The 11,528-nt window shown below is 41.6% G+C and overlaps 1 non-coding gene across 1 annotated transcript; it reads left to right on the top strand.

The window, feature by feature from the left end:
- Window positions 1-986: 986 nt before the first annotated feature.
- Window positions 987-1,105, top strand: LOC145393949 (5S ribosomal RNA). Its single transcript, XR_013896299.1, has one exon. It is a non-coding gene; the product is annotated as a 5S ribosomal RNA (ribosomal RNA).
- The last annotated feature ends 10,423 nt before the right edge of the window (window positions 1,106-11,528 follow it).

The raw sequence follows: 11,528 nt of genomic DNA, 5'->3' as shown, positions 1-11,528 counted from the left end.
TGCCACGCACCCGTCAAAGACGTGAAGGAATGCATGCAGACAGTTCAAAGGAGCAGTGACCATTAAAGTAGCAATAGAAAAGAGATAAAGATGCAACAGTGCTGCGAAGAGACAGAGGTTGAAGAGAGTCAGTAAGAGGAAGAGAGTTAATGAGACGAAAAGCCTTTGATTCTACCCTATTGAGAAGAGCTATATGTGGGGAACCTCCCCACACATGGGAGTTGTACTCCATACAGGGGCGAATAAAACCTCTGGATAGAGTCAACAATTGTGCAGAGGTAAAGAAGGAACGGAGTCGGCTTAGCACATCTAATGTCTTGGAAGCAGATTTTACAAGAGATGTAATATGATCTTTCCAAGACAAGTCCCGAGTAAATGAAACCCCAAGAATGTTCAAGGATGATGCAGGATTAAGCTGAATATTATTAAATATTAGTGGGTATACCTGTGGAAGATTTAATAGGGTTGATAGGTGTAAGAACTGAGTTTTGATGCATTAAAAACAACAAGATTATTTTTACCTCAGTCAGAGATACGAGCCAAGTCAAACATTAGGTGTGTTATAGCCTCATTCCTTGTCTGTTGAAGTAACAACTGAGATGGGCGTTGCGGGAACCAAATGGAAAGGTGAAGAGTGGAGTCAACAGCATATGAGTGGATAGGGTTAGATGTACAACTTAGAAAGTCATTGATGAATAAAAGGAAGAGAGTTGGTGATAGGACAGAGCCCTGAGGAGCACCACTGTTGATAGATTTAGGAGGAGAACGTTGACCGTCTATAACTGCGGCTATAGAACGACCAGAAAGGAAGCTAGAGATGAAGGCACAGATACAAGGATAGAAACGGCAAAAGGGTAGCTTGGAAATTATATATATATATATATATATATATATATATATATATATATATATATATATATATATATTTCTGTCCATCTGTCTGCCTGTCTGTGTCTGTCTGTCTGTCTCTCTCTCTCTCTCTCTTTGTATATATCCATACCACGTTGAGTACACCGCTTCCCGTTCGATCAGCGAAGTTAAGCAACGTTGGGTCTGGTTAGTACTTGGATGGGTGACCACCTGGGAACACCAGATGCTGTTGGCATCCCTACGTCAAGTGGGGTTGGAGGATTAGTGCCCCTCCCTGTAAAAACAATTAACTCTAAGCCCTTGGCCACCCCGTGTGGGATACATGGCGTCTGGCAATGAATGAATATATATATATATATATATATATATATATATATATATATATATATATATATATATATATATTTGTCATCATAGTCGTGATTCTTATTTTTTCTTAACAGACAACTGGGCTGTGGCAGAGTACGCAAGTCAGGCAATGGAGGCAACGCTCAAGAAAACAGAACTGGACAAGTGTTTCCTACTCTTTCTGACAGATGGCGTCACATCAGTACCCAATCTTGTCTTCAGAAATAAAGTATCCCATAGATTCACTATCCATTTCTCTCTCTCTCTCTCTCTCTCTCTCTCTCTCTCTCAATAAAGCAGAGTAGTTTGTAAAAAAAAAAAAATACAGTCAACGAAGAAATTTCCATCCAAATCTTCATGTTTTCAACCCTTGTGGTTGAATTCCACGTTCATTTAACCCTAATGAAACTTAAATGCTCCAGTGTACGGGAGGACTCTTTACTCTAGTCCAACATTTCAGTACATAGGTGATGATGGAGCCTGTTTGGGTGTGGGTGTCTTTGGTGTGGGTGTGGGCGGCCAGGACGCTAACTTGACGCAGCAGCACCTCTCCCTGGTGGTCAGCCAGGCTCGTCGGGTAGGTCACTGTGACATTCCTGCTGAGGCAGGTAGGTCACTGTTATATTAGTGCTGAGGCGGGTAGGTCATTGTTACATTACTGCTGAGGCGGGTAAGTCATTGTTACATTGCTGCTGAGGCGGGTAGGTCACTTTTACATTATTGCTGAGGCAGGTAGGTCATTGTTACATTACTGCTGAGGCAGGTAGGTCACTGGTACATCACTGCTGAGGCGGGTAGGTCACTTACATAACTTGTACCATTATGACGTCATCAGCTGCGGCAGGTGTCATGGTGCGTGACGGTGGTGGTGGTAAGTGACGATCCAGCCTTCCTCGCTGCCCTCGCCCACTGGTCCCTTAAAGGCCGCCTCTTGGTGTGGTCCACCAGGCTCCTGGTGCTCACTCGCCTGCCCAGGGACGACCTTGGGGCTCTGCTCGCCTCTCACTGGACATTCTCCATGATGAACACCATGGCCATGATCATCGATATGTCTGCACGAACACCCGTGTAAGTTTATATCAAAAGTTACACAACCCAGTATCACAACTGCTATGGTAAGACACAGAACTTATATAATCTGACCAGAGCAGCAAATGTTAAATATCATATTGATTCTAGCCACCACCAATAACAATTGGTAAGTAAACATTAACATCTATCTATCTATCTATTGCCAGACGCCTCAATCCCGTTTGGGGTGGCCACAAACAAATCGCCTCCAAGTCGCCCTGTCCCGCGCCATTTCACTGCCCTGCTCCCAACTCACACCCCCCTCTCTCATATACCTCTCCACCCCATCCCTCCATCTCATCCTCGGCCTCCCCCTCCCTCTTCCCCCCTCCACCTCACTCACATACACTCTCATCGTCAGTCTTTCACCCTCCATTCTCTCCACATGGCCAAACCACCTCAGTGTGTTCCTCATAACGCTTCCTAACACATCCACATCCACACCACAACGCTCCTTGATATCTTCATTCGTCAGCCTGTCTCTCCATGTGACTCCACAGGCTCCTCTTAAATAACTCATTTCCACTGCTCTCACTCTTGACTTGTGTCCTTCCAACAACGTCCAAGCTTCACTTCCATACGTTAGAGTTGGTATCACAATACTGTCATGTAGAAACTTTTTCACTTCCATGTTCACTTCCCTGTTTCTTAACACTGCTTTCAAGGAACCAGCAACCTTTCTTACCTGCTGTACCCTTTCAAGCACTTCACCCTCCAAACCTCCATCCTTACTCATCACACTACCCAAGTACTTAAACGTACTCACATTTTCCAATTCTTCACCATCCACCCTCGCTGTACATTCACTGACTTCACCTCTTTCAAAGACCATCACTTTACTCTTCCCTACATTCACCTTTAGATTCAGTTTCTTACACACTCTCCCAAACTCATCCACCAAGCCTTGCAGCTCCCCTTCGTCTTCACTCAACAACACAGTATCATCTGCAAACAACAGTACAGGGCGTTTCCAAACACTATCCTCTCTCACCAGGGCCACTCCAACATCCACTACCCTACCTTGTACCTCTTTTATTACCCCATCCATGTACAGATTGAACAGCCATGGAGACATGACAAATCCCTGTTTCAGCCCAGCTTTCAAAGAGAAAAATTCACTTAGTTCACCATCCACACGCACTGCAGCCTTCGCACCATCGTACATACTCTTCACAGCATTCAACAACTTCCCATCTACTCCATATATTCTTAACACTTTCCACAATCCTTGTCTATCCACCCTGTCATATGCTTTCTCCAAATCCATGAAAGCCACATACAACTTCTTTCCCTTCTCTAGAAACTTTTCCACTAAAGATCTAAGAATGAATATCTGATCTACACAACCTCTTCCTTTCCTAAAGCCTCCCTGTTCTTCTCCAACTAATTTCTCTGTTCTTTCTCTAACTCTGTCAATAAGTATCCTACCATACACCTCTCCTATTATACTAAGAAGACAAATGCCCCTATGATTACCACACACTTCTTTTTCCCCTTTTCCTTCGTACAAGGGAATAATTATACCTGACTTCCAATCCTCCGGGACTCTACCTTCCTCCCAGGCCAATCTACACATCTTCCACATCCATTCTACTACTGTCTCTCCCTCATGCTTCATCATTTCACCACACACTCCATCAATTCCTGGGGCTATCCCCGATCTAACATACATTAAATTATTTAGAAAGATATTGAACAATAGCAACTTGTGTGGTATATTTTTGCTAATATATTTTTATGTATTTCTGTGGGGATATGGAGCATAGGAAGCTTGGGAACAGAAGAGCAAGTCTGGTCTTTCTGCACATATACGTCATAGACATATGGAGTGAAAAGTAGTGCAGGGTAAGGGGAATGATACAGACAGGGAAATGCCATTAGGAGCATCACACCTGGGTCTTAGTAAGAAACTAAAGATGAAGTTTTGAAGAAGTATGTAATGCTTGACAAATTAGTTTAGAACAGAAGTCACATGAGTATCTAATGAGAAGTGAGTCCATAAATTGCCCTTACATTTATATTTGCTGTTTATTAAAAGGGGGCAGTCATTAGAGATATTTCCTTTCTCCTCCTGAAACAACTCGGAGAATAGTTGTTTTAAATAAGTTGTGTGGATATCAGCAATAAGAATGCACTTTTAATATAAGTGTACTTGGTGCTGAGTAGAGCACTGGATTGTTTGAACAAGTGTTTAGCGAATTGGGTTGCTAATCACTTGCCTCCGAGACAAGCATTTGGCACCAAACTTGACGCAGACCTTTTTACGTACCGGCCATGCACATGCAAAATTTCAGCACATTCCTCCCAGCGGTATGACCTGTAGGGGTTTCCCAGTGTCTTGCAAAAATGAGCGTTACTCGCGTCCAAATGACCGCACGCAGTTATAATTTACACCATCGTTGTCAGCTTCTCGTTTCGCATCTTATGATGAATGGGGGTCAAATTTAGACAGACACATTCACACCGACAGCGCTTATTTGCATAGCATTATTTATGATTGTAAACTGATCTTGTAGCAATTGCACTGAGCTATGTTACTTGACTAAGTATTACACTGTTGATTATCTCTTTATTAACTTAATCACCACTTACACTGCAAAAAAATAGCTATTTCTTTAACATTCCTTCCTTAGATATTGACATATTCAAAGTTGCTTTGGAGATTTCGTGATCTTCTTTTTTGTTATAACATTCAAAGAAACTACATATTAGAGCACTAAAAAAATAATAATAATAACAAAGGATAATGCTAAAGTGTGCCACGCAAATCAAGCCGCTAAAGATGAGGTGTTACGAAATCAGCATAGTCACTAGGAACATGTAGGTGTGGCGTATTAAGCCAAAGTATTACGCAAATGGTTTTCACTCTTTTTACGCCATCTTAGCCTGATATTGCCATCTATCCATTCTGAATGCTGAGCTGTAGCAATAGATGAGGACTGGAACATGATGCTAGTCAAGAAGAAGTGCTATGGAAATTATGATGAGCCGTAACATAGTCCTTTTCCGCGACTCACCTACTTGAAATAAACCTCTAAAGAATGAAAATCTGGGCCAAGTTAGACTAAAAGCAATATTGTTACTTGCTGAATCACTGATTACATTGCAGTGAAGGATTAAGATAATTCACGTTCCTTTATTTGATATTGTTTGTGTAATAAAGATTTATAATGTACAGTATATCTAATGGTCCCTTCTTTAATATTTATTGTATATTTCAGATGTGGACTATATCGTTATTGTTCCCTTAATTATCATTTATTCTGTATTACAGATGTGGATCTTCTCTCTCTCTCTCTCTCTCTCTCTCTCTCTCTCTCTCTCTCTCTCTCTCTCTCTCTCTCTCTCTCTATATGTATATCTCTATATGTCTATATATATATATATATATATATATATATATATATATATATGCAGAGACTTCACTTCACCGTGAAGATATGTATGCAAACTAACCACAGGAGAAATGAAAGGAGCGACAGTGAGTACTTTCGTTATTATATCTTCAGACAGAGTCTGTCTGAAGATGTAATATACGACAGTACTCACTGTCGCTCCTTTCATTTCCTCTGTGGTTAGTTTGCATGCATATATATATATATATATATATATATATATATATATATATATATATTTGGAGTATTTATATATATATATATATATATATATATATATATATACAGTATATGTTTGGAGCCTCTGTGGTACAGTGGTAAAGCCTCTGTGGTAGTGGTAAAGTGTGCGTTTTCGTACACTGAAGAACGAGGGTTCGGGCCCCGCCAGAGCAATAAACTTTGGGAGCATTCTTCCAACCACGTACTGCTTTGACGGACATAAGGGGTGCTGTGGTTGAACCAGTGTCGCATACTATAAAGTATGCTTGCACCCAGTCGCCTTGCGTGGGATGATTACACTTGGTTCACAGACTACACACATCCAAAACCACTCCAACACTACGATCACACTTACAAGCACTTCTTACCCAATATAAAATCACTACCAGACAAGCCAAGCCACTTTGTAGAGATACATAAGCTGTATCGTCCCCACTTCTGCAGGGATAGGCCAGTCCTGCAGTGGACACTCAAACGGCTAATGATGATGATGATATATAGATAGATAGATAGATAGATATATAATCAGCCGTTGAGGTCCATTGCAGGGCTGGCCTATCCCTACCAAAGCAGGGACGATACAGCCAATGTATCTCTACCCAGTGGCTTAGGCTGTCTGGTAGAGACTGGATGTACGGTGAGAATTGCTTGTGAGTGTGACTGTAGTGTTGTGGTGGCTTTGGATGTGTGTGTAGTCTGTGAACCAAGTGTAATCGGCCCACCTCAAGCCGATGGGGAGCAAGCATACTACTGTAATATGAAGCACTGGTTCAAGCACAGCACTCCTTGTGTCTGCCAAAATAGTAAGTGGCTTGGTGAATGTTTCCCAAAGGTTTTACAACTCTGGCGGGAGGCGAACCCGCGTCCACCGGCTTGCGAAACACACTCTAACACTGTACCATAGAGGCTCCATATATATGTATCTATCTATCTATCTATCTATATTTATATCTATCTATCTGTCTTTCTATCTACGGAATTCCGCCAATTGTTTTGAAAAAGTGTTCCCCTGAACTTGCCTCTGTCCTAGCTAAATTATTCAGACTATGCATATGTACTTCTTTATTCCCAAATTCATGGAAAGAAGCCAATATCCACCCAGATCCGAAGAAAGGAAGTTCGTCTGACCCCTCCAATTAAAGACCAATAGCTGTCACATCTTCTCTTGGTAAGGTATTTGAAACTTTAATTAATAAGCATATTGTTAATTAGTGATAGACAATACGGTTTTCGCAGCGAAAGATCCACCAGTGACATACTCAATCTCTTAACTCATACCATCCATCAATCAATTGATCTTTTTGGAGAAACTCATGCAGTAGCTCTTGATATCTCTAAAGCTTTCGACAGAGTATGGCACCGTTCCCTGCTGTCCGAACTCCCTTGCTATGGACTAACGTCTTTTGTTCCTTTGATTTCTTCTTATCTTAGTGACAGGAAAATAAGAGTAAAAGTAGATGATGTATATTCAAATTTCCACTCAATTAACGCCGGCGTGCCTCAAGGATCAGTTCTGGCGCCAACCCTATTTCTGATTCATATTAATGATCTCTTATCTGTCACTCACAATCCCATTCACTCATATGCAGATGACTCAACACTACATAGTTCATTCACACTCAGACATCCAATTACAAAGTCTAATATCTCTGCCTCTCAACTCAGTACAGCCATCTCCATAAATCAAGATCTATCTACAATCAGTGAATGGGGACAAAACAACCTTGTCTCTTTTAATGCTGGTAAAACTAAATATATACAGTTTACTAATAGACAGATATTACCAGATTCGTACATTACCTTCAGTGCTACTAATATTCCCATCTCCAAAAGTATTGAAATTCTTGGCATCTCACTTAACAATGCCCTCAGCTGGACCTCTCATGTCAGATCACTTGCTAACACCGCCTCAAAGAAACTTGGATTATTGTACAGAGTCCGTAACTTCTTCGCCGATGAGCAGTTAGCTATAATTTATAAGAGTCATGTGCGCTCTCAGCTTGAATATTGCTCACCTTTGTGGAGTGGTTGTGTAGAGGTTGCATTAAGACAACTAGACAAAATTCAGAATAAAGCTGTTAGAATCATTAACAACCCTGCCATTACATATAAACTACCTCCCCTGCAAGTAAGAAGGAATGTTGCCTCCCTTGCATTATTTTACAGATATTTTTTTTGGCAAATGCTCAGACGAAGTTGCGTCCATGATGCCACCTCTCCTTGCCTTCCCTCGTGCTACACGGGCATCTGGTAGCGCTCATGACTGGAATGTCACTCAACCATATTGCAGAACTTCTGCCTATCAGAATTCTTTCATTCCCCGAACTGCATCTCTCTGGAACTCGCTTCTCCAGAGTTGTTTTCCTCCAAATTTCAACCTACTAATGTTCAAGTCTAACTGTTACAGATATTTTATGAACAGAGGACACTAGTAATCTAGTGTATGGATTTTTTTTTTTTCCTCATTTGTTTTTCCTTCCTCCGTTCTGTTATTTAATATATATATATATATATATATATATATATATATATATATATATATATATATATATATATATATATATATATGTGTGTGTGTATCATCATGCGGACCTCCTTTCCCACCCTAAAGCAGGATGAGTGGCAATGTCCAGACAGCCCAAATTTGCCCAATCCAATGGGCCACGCTCTCATTCATTCATCATTCCATCCCCCGGAATCCTGGCACTACTGGATACGCCAAAGACATTCACCACGTTCTATAGCTTCACATAAACATATCCAGTTGAGTCAATCCGGATGCTGCCAAATCCATCATCATGCACTTCTCACAACATTCATCCAGCCAGCCCGATCTCTTGTCAGTTCCCTAGCCTCACCGATTTCCAAACTCCTCTTCCTCACAGACTCATCCACCATATCTCTCCACCTTCTACTTGGCCTACCTCGCCTCCTCTCTCCTTCAAATTTGCTCAGATATATCTTTTTCACCACTCTATTGTTATTCATTTTCTCCATATGACCATACCACCTCCTTACGCTATCCTTGATTCTGGTGTCCACCGACTTCCTCACTCCTCATCTTTCATGAATCACATTATTTCGTATCCTGTCCACCTTCAATACTCCACATACATTCCTCATCACTCCCATCTCCACTGCTCTTACTCTTGACTTTTCATTTTCATGCCACACCATAGTCTCACATTCATATATTAACCCGCCATGTCCAGACTGATTTTTCAACAGTGACCTCCCCCAGTCCCTGCAGATTTTTGAAAAGTTTTTTTTGGGGAGGTTAAAACCTCAACTTTTCATGAGAAACATTGGAAAATCCCCAGAAAAGTGCTCAGCTGAGCTTATAATTGTATTATACAGGTGTCCCTCTGAATACCTGGTACTGTCTTCTGTGGGCCCTGCTCCAGAGAAAACATTTTCAATGGGAGGAGTAACTATTCCAAACCACTCATGAAAGGTTAAATATTTATTAATTCGGTACGAATTTTTATGTAGTGCAGGAGTATATTGGTTTTCAGACAATATTATAGGTGATATAAACATTGTTTCACTCACCAAACACATCAACATACCTCACCTTCCTTTACGGTGTTACCGCCTCATCACTACTTGTTTCTTCCTCTGGCTTGTTTCTTCCTTTGTCCTCCACCTCGAGAATAACTTTCACCTTGAATTTCATCATTGGAGAGACCATGGCGCAACATGTCTTTACTAGCCAGGTCACTGCTGACAAATGAGTTGCTGAGAAAATGGCGTGCAGGGGGAGAGGGGGGGGGTCAGGCAGGGCCAGGCAGTATCCCTGCCTGATGAGTGGTAGAGGAAGGTCTTCCACATATGCCTACCAAAAATCACCCAGGAAACTTGAAAAAATATGTAAATGACGGACCCCGCAATTGCAAAAGACATGGATACATCATCAGGTGTCACCGTGACAAAACATGGTGACGTATCCTTATGTCAATGGGACGTGGTGGGTTAAAGTTGGCACTAACACTCCTTCATGTAAGCCTCGTGAAGCTGCAGCACTCAAGCCTCTGTTTCTTATCAAGGCGTTCATTGCACCAGCTACTTTTCTTCCTTGTGTCACTCTATTTCAACTTCAGTTGCACATTTTCTTCTCTTCTATCACTGTACCCAGGTATTTGAACTCCCTCACCAATTCCAGTCTCTCTTCATTCACAGTTACATTGCACTGGGAGTCACCTTCTCTCTCAATAACCATCACTTTACTCTTTTCTACATTTACTCTCAAGGCACGTCGCTCACAGACATCAGCAAAACTGTGCACTAGCCTACAAAGTTCATGTTCGGTACTTGCAACCAGTATTTCATCATCAGCATACAACAAATTTGAGATAGTCCATCCATTACCATTCATTACCAAAGCCATCTGTCTCTCCATTACTCGAGTTTTTACTTCTCTCATCACTCCATCGATATATACTGTGTTAGTGATGTATCGGATATCCACCTCCACCGAGCCTCCGTAGTGAAAATAATGTCCGCATTACTATCCGTGTACGCGTCTTCAGACAACAAAAGCTCCACATCATTATCCCCCATCACGTTTTCAGATCATAAAAGCTCCGCATAATAATCCGCCTCCGCGTCAAAGAACTGCGGAGGTTGCTGATCTCCACCCATCTAATATTTCTCCTTTCTCTTTTTGTCATAATTATTTTTCTCTCACCTTTTCATCAACAACTCTCCTCTCCGTTCCTCTCACCTACCAGCCCCTCTTCCTCTTTCCGTTTTCTTCTCTATTAGCTCTCCTCCTCCCTCCGTCACTCATTGCTCCACTTCCCCCCCCATCTCTCTCTCTCTCTCTCTCTCTCTCTCTCTCTCTCTCTCTCTCTCTCTCTCTCTCTCTCTCTCAATAATTACATGTGCTATGTTAATATATAGGCATATCAGGACTAAAGCCAATACTATTTCATAATGTGTAAAAAATATCCGTGTCCGCGTCCGCAACCGCGGACATGGAGGTAAAAATAATCCGCAGTTGTGTCCACGTCTGCAAAAATTAATATCTTAACCTCCGCAGTTTTATCCAAAACCGCATTTTATGAGAAATAGATATCCGGCTCCACCTCCGCGGAGCTCTAAAATTTGGTATCCAATACATCACTATACTGTATATACTGAACAACCATGGAGACATCACACAACCTTGTCGCCCGCCCACACCGATCGTGAACCATTCACTTAGATGCCCATTAACCCTTACACATGCTTCATTACCACCAACTCTTGGCGGCACCTAGCAGCTTACAATCTACAATGTACACTCGGAAGCACTAATTTCTCCCCCCCTAGTAGCCGGAGTCGCGGCCAGTGAGAGACCAGGCGTTCGAACACCCCACACCCACATCCCCTCCCCCAACCCCAGTGGCAAATGTTGTTGGACAAATGTGGAACGGCCAAAGCTGGTGATCTTACAATGTCATGATTGTTTTTATAGAGAATCAGAACCAGTAGGTGTAAGTATATAAAGTATTTAATGTGTATTACTGTGCTGTTATCCACAACATATGATAAAGGAACGAAAATGAAAGAAGACCTACATTGTATTATGTGTTATTGTCTGTAATAGTTGTCCTATATTATAATGTTACAAATAAGTATAGT

The sequence above is a fragment of the Coenobita brevimanus genome, chromosome 25 (genome assembly GCF_032717465.1).
Source record: "Coenobita brevimanus isolate Jiangsu-jjx chromosome 25, ASM3271746v2, whole genome shotgun sequence".
In the NCBI taxonomy this organism is placed as follows: domain Eukaryota; kingdom Metazoa; phylum Arthropoda; class Malacostraca; order Decapoda; family Coenobitidae; genus Coenobita; species Coenobita brevimanus.
The sequence above is the reverse complement of the archived record's forward strand: the minus strand, read 5'-3'. Positions and strand labels throughout refer to the sequence as shown.